The 12,402-nt window shown below is 36.9% G+C and overlaps 1 protein-coding gene across 7 annotated transcripts in view; it reads left to right on the top strand.

Annotated features, from left to right (window-relative positions):
• Positions 1-12,402, top strand: part of nbeab (neurobeachin b) — a 408,948-nt gene that overhangs the window by 303,418 nt on the left and 93,128 nt on the right. The window lies entirely within an intron of this gene.

Consider the following 12,402-nt stretch of genomic DNA (forward strand, 5'->3'; position numbering starts at 1 on the left):
CAAGCCGTGTTATTTATTTTCTTTCAGGACAGCGAATTGAGCATTATTTAGCTTAGTCGTGTCATCGCCTTACTTGCTAAGTGTAAAATTAGGTTTAGTTTTTGAGAAGTTCATTGTAGATGCCATGAAGATGAAAGCCATTATAATGGGCTTAGGTAGCCTAATGTTTCATTAATATGTTTTCCCTAACGTGTTTTTTTTTCCCCGCATGTGTGTAAATACCTAGTTATTTTATTTTTAATTAATTAAAATAATGCTTTAAGTTTTGCATTTGCTTATAATGTAAGCATTCCGCAGTGGTGTAGCAAATGTAAAAGGAAAAGTGTATTTTAGATTTTTATTTTTATTTTTGATTCGTCTTTTCACGACAGTTCTTTAATGTTTTAATTAAGATATTTATTTCTTCCAGGGACAGAAAAAATATAAGCCTTAACTGAACTTCTTTTTATTATTGTTTTAAATGTCCTAGCTTATTCATTGTTCTGTTCTCGTTCATATCCAAATCAGTAGTCACGGCTAGTTTTATTTAAATATTTCTGGTGCGTTATTTAAAATATCAAGCTTTTATAACAGGCCAATTTTCTTATTTTAACCTGTTTCTTATTTCTTATTTTAACCTTAAAGCCACTTTTTTTCATAATTAATCAATTTAATTGTAGCCTACAAACATGATATATTTGAAATATATATTTTTTTCAGACTTTTCTAGGTATCGTGGCTGCGTGTGTAATTTAAGTGCATTGCGCGAAATATACGAGCACTTTTCTCGCGATATTATATCTGAAATCGAATGGAAAACAACGAGAACAAGATTCATCGTGCCCTTTCCAAACTCAAACATGACGCGCCAATGGTTATGAGTAAATTGCTTCTCTTCTTTTAAAAATTAGAAGACGTGTTTGAACGTATGTTTTAATAAATATAGAATGTTATACTTGTTCTAGATATATCTAATGCATGTCTGTTTTTAGTAGCCTACATGCATCGAGCAGACTGTTATAGGTCACTGTACTGAGGCATCACGGTAGGTTGGCTCCAGCCCTCACTGTACTCTGCTTGGCACCTTCTGACTGGATGATTTTGCCAACCATAATTAATAGAGCTCTGCTGTTTACAGGCAGAGATCACACTTATCAGAGTTCTCCTTTTGCATCTGTCAGAAAATGAAAGCATGGAAAACCCTGTTTGGGCTTTTGGCAGGGATATGGCACTTTATTCATTTATTTAATTTTTTAAGAAGCATGTATTCTTGTGTCCAAAATACTTAATCTGTTCAATTAATTTATCTGATATATTAATTTCATTGTTGACTACCGTGCATGCATTAGGTGACATTACGATTTCTTTATAGGTCGATTTTTTTGTTTGAAAAATGTGATCATGGACCATAAAACCAGTCATAAGGGGCTTTTTAAAAATTTAGATTTATACATAAGCTTTCCATTGAGTGTATGTGTTTTTGTTTAGTACATGACAATATTTGGCCAAGATACAACTATGAAAATATCTGGAATCTGAGGGTGCAAAAAAATCAAAATATTGAGAAAATAGCCTCTAAAGGTATCCAAACGAATTCCTTAGCAATGCATATTACTAAGAATAATACATTTGTGACATATTTACGGTAGGACATTTACAAAATCTCTCTCTATCTCTCTCTCTCTCTCTCTCTCTCTCTCTCTCTCTCTCTCTCTCTCTCTCTCTCTCTCTCTCTCTCTCTCTCTCTCTCTCTCTCTCTCATGCACACACATTACATGGCAGGCACCCAACCATATCGGATCAGACGGTCTCCCTCCCTTCACTGGTTCATGCTCTGATGTGTTCAGCACTGCTTTTGTACGTCTGAATCAGTTGCTTGTCTATTGTTTGCCAGTGAGTTACAGTAAACAGTTAGTACAGTGTTATAGCATCAGACATCATTTCATCTCGGATTAGCTCTTAATCTGGTAACACTGTTTTGTCTTTGATTCAAATTATTTGGAAATGAGCAAACATATATACACGATATTTCAAATGCACTTTATGGAACATAACTCAAGTTGTTGTTTGTCAGTATTTTCATTACAGCGTTTACTGATAATGCAATACAAAAATATCCAGGATTAATTTTACAAAAATTACCAAGAGCCATTGAGATTCTTTGGAAACTTTTATTACTTCATCTTAAATCATTGAAATACAAAACTTGACTCTGTATACTTGACTCAAGCGCTCTGTTAAGTGTGACCTGAAGGCACTTCAAAACCCCCTTGACCTCAGAACCCCCTCTCCTCTCACGCACACTACGTCTCCACAACATTGCAATCTGTGTGTCTTTGTGACCATAACGCACTGTCCACAGGCTTCGCTGTGATATACGAGGGCGTGACAACAGTGTGGGTGCTATTTCTGACCCGGCGGATAGGATGCCGGATTGTGTAAATCAATACAATGACTCCGGCTTCCGTCCCTTTTTGGGCGAGCATATGACCCAGGAAACGTTTAGCTTGTTGAAGGCCTCTTTGTTCTGAAGTTTCTTTCTCCCTCCCGTCTTGTTCTGAAGAGCGATTCTCCTGTCAGAATGGGCAGGCGTGCTGATAGAGGCCCATGTCAAACACTTGTACACACGTTTAACCGAACTGTGTTTTAACAAATTGATGATTTAGATTAAGGTCTTGCAGGTTTCCAGTCACCATCCGTATCTTTCAATTTCAATATATAGTTTATGAACATGAATAAATGGGTGTTTTTCAAAGGAAGTGACAGTATAGTGCTTTGATTTTACATTAAAATAATTTAACCTTTGATTAATTGATTGATTGATTGAAATCACATTTTATTATTATTATTATTGTTTAATACATTTTTATTATTTTGAATACCCTACTATTTTATAGTATTATTATTATTGTATTGTTTATTATATTATTTTATTGGTTTTAATTTGATTTCATTATGAGATTTGTTTTCCTGTTTCTTTGATTGCTTCTCTCTCTGTGTATAAGAAAGAAAACAAGTCTTGTGAAATGCATTGCAGACAGTGCTGCCATCTTTGCATCACGCAGTGTATTTAATTAGAATCCCGCATCAATAATCCAGCATACTAATTTAAAAGAACGACATCACGGGACAACATTAGCAGGTCTTATGCGGCTAGAACATTTGCATGCCAATATTAATAGTACCAAGAGAGTTATTCACAGATTTGAATATATCAAGAGCTTAAGAGAGTCTTAATTGAAGTTAATAGTCACTTCTTCACACTGATATTAATAATCCTATTATTCAGTGACAAAAGGAGGTCAGCTCAGCTTTATTTCATCATCATTCACGGACAGTTCCTTACACTGATCCCATCATCATTTTGCGACAGCTAGCTGAAAAAAAGAAGAAAAAAAAAGAATATCAAATATGGATCTGAGCCAAAAGGCGTCGCTAGGTCAAAGCACAGATTATCGAGTGCACTTAATGGAGTGGAGAAGTCAAATATAAATCATATTAAAGGCCCTGCCATTTAAGACAAGCAATATTAGCGTGGAGCTCGGCGCTGGTGGGGATTGCATTATACAAGATGGACACTTATTATGACATATCCCTTTCAGCTTCCTGCAAATGGATATCAAAATTGTCATTGAGTTTTCTTCCGAAGCGAATTTGGTTATTTCAGGCAATATGGCCACACTGCAGGGCTCCAAGTTAATTTTCTCTTGCCTATCGGCTGTCAGCCCCCTACCTCTCATGCTTTGAATTCTCTCCCTCCATTTGTTTTATTTTCCATGCTGCATTAGAAGCCTCCTCCTGGGGGGAAGTTTGGGAGAAGAGGACAAAATCCGTAAAATGTAAATGTTTTCTGGTATAGCGGACTAGATAGACTATAAGGCTCAACCTAAGCAATAACCCCCAAATGCAAGGGAGAGAGCGGTACGTTGTAAAATTAATCACTTTTTCCTTTTTTTGAGCTTTGCCCCATCCTTCCTTACAACCCCAATATGCGTTGTTGCTTGTCAGCTTTTCTGATTAATGGCGTGAATTTATTTGCATAGATTTAGCATTGATTTCATTAGTTTATTCAAAAAAGGACCTTTTGATTTAAATGTCCCTTAATCTGAAACTGTGCAAATTTTATGATATTTTGAGGTGTGTTCACAAGCTTGTGAGGTCTAAATCGCATATTCCGCATGTGGGCGAATGAAATAAAATTCATCCAAAACATGAAAATCCAGTCATTTGGATACTCTCATGTCATTCCAAACCTTGACTTTCATTCTTCTGTAGAAAACAAAAGAAAATATTTAACAAAAATATCTCCGTACAATGAAAGTCATTGAGGTCCCATGTTGTTTTGAACCTCATTGACTTTCGTTGTATGGACAAAAACGAAAATGTCATACAGGTTTGGAATGACATGAGGGTGAGTAAATGATAACCGAAGTTTCATTTTCGGATGAACTATCTATGTACATTCCTATTAACTGTTCAAACTTTTGAAAGTTTCCTGTGAAGCATTAGTTTCATTTTCTTTTCAGTAAGCAGGTCCATTTGTTCTCATCTGTTTGTTTTCAAGTGGCGTACACAAACCCCAAGCTCGGTAAAACACCTTTAACAAGCGGCCGTCACAAGACACCAACCTCTTCAGCTCTCTGTGATTAATCTTAATGTCTTGGAGACATCCCATGTTTAGAGGTTGAGTCCGTAATCATTCGCTCACTGACCCGATGATACTCAACCAGAACATCCTCTCAACAGCCCCGGTGAGGACAATGCCTTGATGCATTTCAAATTAATTATACCGCCCTATTCGGAGAAACACGTGTGCTCGACAGCCGGTTCTGGAGGGCGAAAACAAAGAGAAAGGAAAAGAGAGAAAAAGACTGCATTTTTTTCCCAGGTTGGGGGGCTCGGGTAATGAAATGCTGGTGGTTGAAGCCCATGATGAAATTAGGCCATGTAACCCAAATAAGGGATGAAGGCTTCATAATTGCCAGTCCTTGAGATCTGAGGTGCTGGGTGCCAACTGTCAGAGCTGGGCTAATGATGACAAATGTCTCTCTATGCAGATTGCAAAAGGGAGGAGAATAGGTAGAAGGGGGGAAGAAGCCGCCGCCGCAGGAGAGCGAGAATAAACTGAAAGAAAGTGAGCAAACGGCAAAGTAAGACAGGTGCTTTCTAGCGAAACGTCCTGCGAAGCGGTAAAGACTAGATAGAGCCTTCAAGAGGGAGAGGTTATGGTTTTTTTTAATGCTTTAAAGTATTAGAACAGTCAAATCCATTAGATAAATCAGTGCCGAACGCGGTACGACAGACATTTAAATTACATTTTTAATCTTTCAACAATAGTGTTTTAATGCATGCGTGACCTAAACTTGTATTAATGCAGATTTGCTGCCAAAACAAAATGCTAAAAATACCCAAATCGTTTGTAATCCTGCAACTCTCGGCTTCATATTTTATTGCACCTAAATTGCTATCGCAAAGAAACTCATAAATTTGTCTGCACTTATAGGTTAGCCATTGAAAAAGCAAGAACCTATAGTGATGCAGTGAGGTCCAGCTTTCCCCAATTTGTTGCATGAATGGCTTTTTGAAAAGGTTCCCACTTGCTACAAAAGAAGCCCCCTTTTTTGTTTGCCCTCTCCCCATCTGTGTCATCTGTTGTGAGGGGGGCGGTTTCTGTTCGAGGGAAGGGGCGGGACCGAGGGGGCTCCCTGGTGACCGGGGCCAGTTGTTTTATGGACTCGACGTAGCGGCGCAGGCAGTTCATAAGTTGCCAGTTCCTTTGTGTAAGACGACAGGCTGACACGTGGGAGGCGACACGGCCATATTGACGTATATCATTTCCATTAATAACGTGGATGAGCCCCCGCCTCGTTTCCGCCTGCTGACTTATAAAGAAAATCCCTCTGCAATGACACTTAATTGACAATGTAAAATGAAGAGCTGATTTTGATGCTCTTTTATGAAGATGGGGCTTAAGACTTACCAAATGTATGTGGAATTAGGCACAGTAGTCAGAAAGTTTGTTGCAGTTTTGATTAAAAAAAATACAAATTCTGAATCCTATCTTTAATACTATAAACTTAAAACTCTCTGGTAACAGAAACAAGTCTCTGTTTTCCATAATGCTGCGACATATGGAGCTAGTGGCTGGTGTTTTATATTACACGCTCATTAACACCACATGAGCTGTTTTGTGACGCTGACACGTAGCCTCAGTGAAGGTTAAAATGATTGATATCCTTACCTCTGCTTTATGTTAAAGTCTGATTTTAGGGCCAAAGGAATTAGGCAGCTCATTTTATGGTCTGTGGTGCTTTAAAGAACAGGCAATGACAAAATAACTGACCAATTAATCGGTTAGCCTCTTTTAAACAAAGCTAGCATCCGATATTTACATTTTTGCCCTAGCCTTATCTATTTGGCAGACTTTTATAATCCAATCCTCAGAGCATAACTTTAGTACTATAATTTAAGTGTATATGTCGATTGGTAAAGCACTTTTGCAAACATTTTAGCATTTTGCTATGTTGCTAATGCTATTTAGCTTTTTTCCATCGGAATCACTGTGTCACATAAAGATCACAGACTCAAAGGCTTAAAACATACAGTGGCCGCCTGTTCTATGTTTTGTTGTATTTTTGGGTTCCAGCTTGTGGCGTCTCTCGACCGGCCTCATTAATGTAGTGGTCGAGGTAGCTGGCTTTCATAATCAAAATTCAGTAGGTGTGTTTCAGCTCCTGGAGAGGGCAGAGGGAAGAGCTGACATGCCGCTTCCTGCCTTGAGGGCTCTCACTACACGCTGGAACAGCCCTCAGGCTAAAAGAGCCATCCTGATGGCCACGTGCTCTCCTACGATAAAACATTCAGCAGCATAGGATTTTTATATTCAGATTTTTTTTTACATGCATGGATAAATCAACAAAAAATTACAAATATAATCCTATGCACTGTAAAAAAATATTTAGAAAAAAAGTTAGCTGGTTTCCTTAAAATTTTGAGTTCATTGAAATTAAAATTTTGAGTTAATACAATTAACATTTTTTGAGATTCGACAACCATTATTAAAATATTATTGAAAGATTTTGTAAGCATATTGGGTAATTGTGTGTGTTTTATTTTTGATGAGGCAGTGAAACATGCCAAATTGTGCTATTTTCATGATTTATCAATTTTTTTATGTGGTTCTGATACAATAATATTTTAGAGTTTCTATTTATTAAACAAATTTCCTTCATTGTATCAACTCAATTTTTTTATTTCAATAAACTCAAAACTTTAAGGCAACCAGTTTACTTACTTTTTTAAGTTAAACCAACAAAAAACATTTTTTTTTTACAGTGTGTAAATGTTGTCTTATTGCTTTTAAAAACATTTGCAATTTTACATTTGCCAAATGATATAAGACACCAAATTCTTTAATATTTATTTAATATTGTTGACTTTTATGGTATTTTTATTCGATCTAATTTATTTGATGAAGTAAAAAAAAAAAAAATAGTGTTATTCCAATAAATGTTATTACAACTAAAAATAAAAACTTTGTATATAATGGTAAATAACTGTATTTGAATATAAATTATATGTAGAAGCCCAACATTGAGCTCTCTCCCCTTTTGCTCTCTCTCTCTCTCTCTCTCTCTCTCTCTCTCTCTCTCTCTCTCTCTCTCTCTCTCTCTCTCTCTCTCTCTCTCTCTCTCTCTCTCTCTCTCTGTGTGTGTGTATATATATATATATATATATATATATATATATATATATATATATATATATATATATATATATATATATATATATATATATATATATATATATCAACCTATATATATCAACCTATATAGCAAAGGTGCAATATCATATTTTTTTATTTATTTGGTGGTCAAGAAACATTACTTATTATTATTATTATTATTATTATTATTATTATTTATTCTTATTGATGAAGTTCAAAATGTGTAACATTATAAACATCTTTACTGTCACTTTTGATCAATGGATTGCATCCTTGCTGAAAAAGAGTATTAACTTCTGTAAAAAAAAATCTAGCTGGCATATATATATATATATATATATATATATATATATATATATATATATATATATATATATATATATATATATATATATATATATATATAAAGTTATGTATATGACACTGAATTCTGCAGAAATTCAAATGATTTTATTATTGTGTCAATTTGTCTTTTGGCGGGGTTGAGTGCGCACAAAAACAGGCGGAGGTGTTGACACCATCTGACAAACGAGGATTAGCCGTTTACAGAAGCTGTAATATGATAGGTCAAGGCAAGGAGGCGCTTCCTCTACGACTCCGGCTTGGCGTAATGAATGATTGACAGGAGAAGGAGAAGCTGCCAGTCGACGGCAGAGGTGCAGGCTTGATGGGTGCCGCAGAGCTCTGTGGATCCCTTGATCACGGTGGGCCGCTCCCCTTTCATCCGTGCCCACAACTCTGCCAGGAAAAGCTGCTTTTCCTTCCCCCTCCTCTCCTCTCTTTTACATTTTTTTATTCCCCCTAATTTACACATTTAAGACATTTTTATTTGCTTATTTGCAATTCTCTTTTTATTTAATACTTTTTGGCTGGTGAAACTTCACTCCCACTTTCTCTCTACCTCCCCTCCCCTCCCTCCCTCTCACTCTCTCTGAGTCTCTTTCTTTCTTCTCGGTTTGCCTTTGGGCGATGAACTAATTTCAGGCTCCATAATTGCAGCGTGTTGTACACCTGCCTGCTATTAATTCTCCCCCGTCATTCACTCTCTCCTTCTTAATGAGATATTATTGTAATTATTGTTATTATGGTGTTTGGCGTAATTAACGTGATTGATGTTGGTGCTAGGGGAGGGTTTATTTTGGCATTTGAATAGATGAGGGGATACTCCTCGATTACACAGGACGCGGCCAAGGTGCGATGGCTCATTCCTCTAGTCGTACATAACGGATCCAGTAAAGTTGAAGGTTTATATACAGGACAGTTCTTTCTCAAATGTCACTCAAAGTCTGAACCGAAGTTCTGGTTTGAATGGCGCACCGCATGCTGCTGTTTTAAGACTTGACTGGTAAAAGGCCGAACAATGGCCAGTGTGGAGCTTTGTTTCGATACGTCACTTAGACCCTGTGAAATTCAAATTTCCCCATCCTACGAACGGAGGGCTGAGGCTTTTGCCCAGTCCGATTTTAGTCAACCTGTTGTGTTTGGAGGGAACAAAAAAGTTCTCAGTCCATTTGATCCCAATCCAATTGTTTTGGTATTTGTGGCTGATAGAAACACAAAAGGATGAAAGGCAGAAGGCCCAGAATCTTTCCTTCCAAGCACTGGCAATCCAATTAGAGGTTTGATAAGGACCATATTAAGGGGGCTTCATGCTAGAGGTTTTTGTAGGATTGTGGGTGTTTACATATATCCCCCAAAAGTGAGCTCCAGTCTGAAAAACAAAACAAAAAAACCTCTCTTTGGAGATATTCAGAAACATCCTTAATTGAAAAAATGCCATAGAGCCAATACTGAATTTTATTATTACTGTTATTATTATTATTTTACTTTTATAAAAGGTTGTCTTTAGGGGGTAAGGCTAGTGCATAATAATTGATTAACTTGTGTATAAGTCTTCTATGTCACCAAAATGATAATTTTCCTTGAAGAAAAGCAACTTTCTTAAGAGTAGTTTAAGTGCAAAAGCTAGGCAGAACTACAGTTTGCATGGATGTTTTGAAAGAGCTATGGTCAATGTAACTTTTCTGGACAGGTGTTAGATACCTGCTGTTTTAATAGGTAAATTTCCCTTGAGGTCTCATTATAGCATATAGTCTGGGTCAGAAGAGCAACCAATCTCTCACTTATATTCCCCTATAGTAGATGTCATCACGTCATATTTATATATAACATTTAGTTGAAACCCAAGTCTGCATTCCATAAGTCCTGAAGTTTAGATACCCAAGACCTTAGGACTTAATGAACAACATATTTCAGGTTGCCTGGTTGCAGAGACCCTGTCCTTGACATTGCACGTGAGCTCTGGGGCTCACGAATAGCGAGGGCTTTTCCCAAGTCGAGGATCTTTGAGTGGGTGACAGCCATTTAACGCCACACGACCTGCGTCTCAAGAGCCACCGTCAGGGCCCTCTCCAATCCTGTTAAGCACAATTACTATTCATGCTCTTTCCATACTGCTTTGAACTGCTTGAGCCCCATGTCCCCTGCAGAGCTTGGTTGTTGATCAAGAAACACACATTTTATCATAAATTTAACAACACATAATCCAGAGGTCGAAGGTGGCTTATAGTTTGAGCTCTGGTAATATATAAACACACAAACCAGAATTTGTATCTACATTTTTAAGCAAAAAGCAGTGGCTTTTTGTAAACACATTTTGTCAATTCATAAATCTCGACATCATGAGTTTTGTGGCAGTCTTGTTTTATCTTTTAAATATTTCTGTCATCATGTTTCCTCCCCAATAACTCCAGTCTTTCTCCTCTTAAAGTCTATTGAACGCCCCAGTGCATTCAATCGTGTTCAAAGGGAGAGCTGAAGAAAGGACAGAGCATAGTGCTTAATAGGTGCTTTAGTAATTCTGAAGTTTTCATAGCTTAATCTGTTCTGAAAAGCTCTGCAGAGAGAAAAAGGCCCTGCAAATGGCCCTCAGAGTTAATTTGATGTGACTTCTGTACAATAAGGCTGGCGGAACGCTAGAAGACCATTCTGCCACGTTACCTTTTCTCCCATCCTCCTTGGACCCTTGGAAACCGTTGCCTAAATGTTTCATAAGACTGCCTGTGTAAGCCACTCAAGTATTCTCTTCCTACAATGCCTACTTTAAGACTATTATTACACTGCGCTTGAGCCAGAGGAGAGGATACAAATAGCAAAGCTTCAGTCTCTCTTTGTTGCAAGTCTGGGATTGGTTTAGCACAATCGGGAGAGTCGTTGTGTTCTAAACACACTCATTGTACGCCTCATTTCTCCCCTTTTGCCTTTTGTTAAACTCTCGGCTTCTATTTTTGTTGATAGCTGAGGCCCAGTCACAGTGTGTGCTTACTTTGGCGATTGCATATGAATAGATAGCAGGCCCAATGGATACTATGAGAATGCTTTACTTTGAGACTTCGATTGACAAAAAGAATTTCTGCCGACTACTAAAAAATTATTTTAGTTTAAAAAAAAGTTATTTATGTACCGTAGACAATTGTAAAAAGAATTGTTCTCAAACAGGTTTCTCTGGATACGTCCCCTTCTGCTATTGGTTGGGGAAACCGATAATCCAGCACCTAAACTCAGGTCATTGGCTGAGCTAATGTTGCTGCGTCAAGCTGCTCGGGTTTGTTTTCATGGCACCAATCTAATCTAAATAACAATGGTGAAAACCTTATCAAATATGAGAGAAATTCTGCAATAAAGCAGTTCTATAGTGTCATTATTCAACTCAAGTCAGATACGTGGTTGTTTAGTTTGGTTAAATAACTGTAAAGTTGATCAATTATGAAATGAGTTTAATTCAGCTAGCAGCTCTACAGAACACAATAGATTTATTATTCAGCTCAAGTCAGTTCAATGTTGATTGAATTCAGTTCAATAACAATGTCAGTGTTGCAATATTTGACAGTTATGAAGCTAAATCGATTAATCTAAAAAGCAGCTTTACAGGAAACAGTGGTGTCATCATCATCCAACTCAATGCAGTTCAATTTTTGTTCTCATCCGATAGTGTCAGTGCAGTCAAATTTTTAATATTACTAAATATGAAATCACTCATAAACAAATCAGTTGAGGGAAAAAAAAATAATTGTCTCACCCATTAATGCGGTCACTTGTTTCATTCCTAAACGAATCAGTGTTTTGAACGAATCGTGTGTATGAATGTTTTAATGATTCACTTATAAAGACGGTTATAACCGTCAATGCTATCAGCCAACTTTTGTACAAAAAAAATACATACTCCACTTTCAAGTAGTATTGATTTAGAGATATGTCTTACACACATGCAAGCAAGTGATTCGTTGTGGAGCAATCCCACAGTTTCTCAAGCGGAAATGACTGCAAAATAAAGATTTTATCCTACAGACCAAATCTCTCCCATGTGACATTCCACCATTAATCAAGATCTCATTTCAGTACAATCAATGAGAAAATGCCTATGATCCAGCTTTGGGAAACATTTACTCTTATGAGTAATAAATCACTAAAGAAACTTGCTGTCTTTTGTTTACTCAAATTACAAGCATTTCCCTTTTCAAATCAAGGGTAGAGAAAAGGAAACTGATAGTAATGTTAATCTCTATATTTCCCTCTGTTATATGGGAACGGCCTTATGGGGGTTCAGAAGAGACAGCATGACTTAGGCCTCCAGTTGAGATACGCTTTTACTAATGAACTAAGACAAAGTAGTGAAACCACTTCTATTTTCATTTTCT

Source organism: Pseudorasbora parva, chromosome 8, assembly GCF_024679245.1.
Source record: "Pseudorasbora parva isolate DD20220531a chromosome 8, ASM2467924v1, whole genome shotgun sequence".
In the NCBI taxonomy this organism is placed as follows: domain Eukaryota; kingdom Metazoa; phylum Chordata; class Actinopteri; order Cypriniformes; family Gobionidae; genus Pseudorasbora; species Pseudorasbora parva.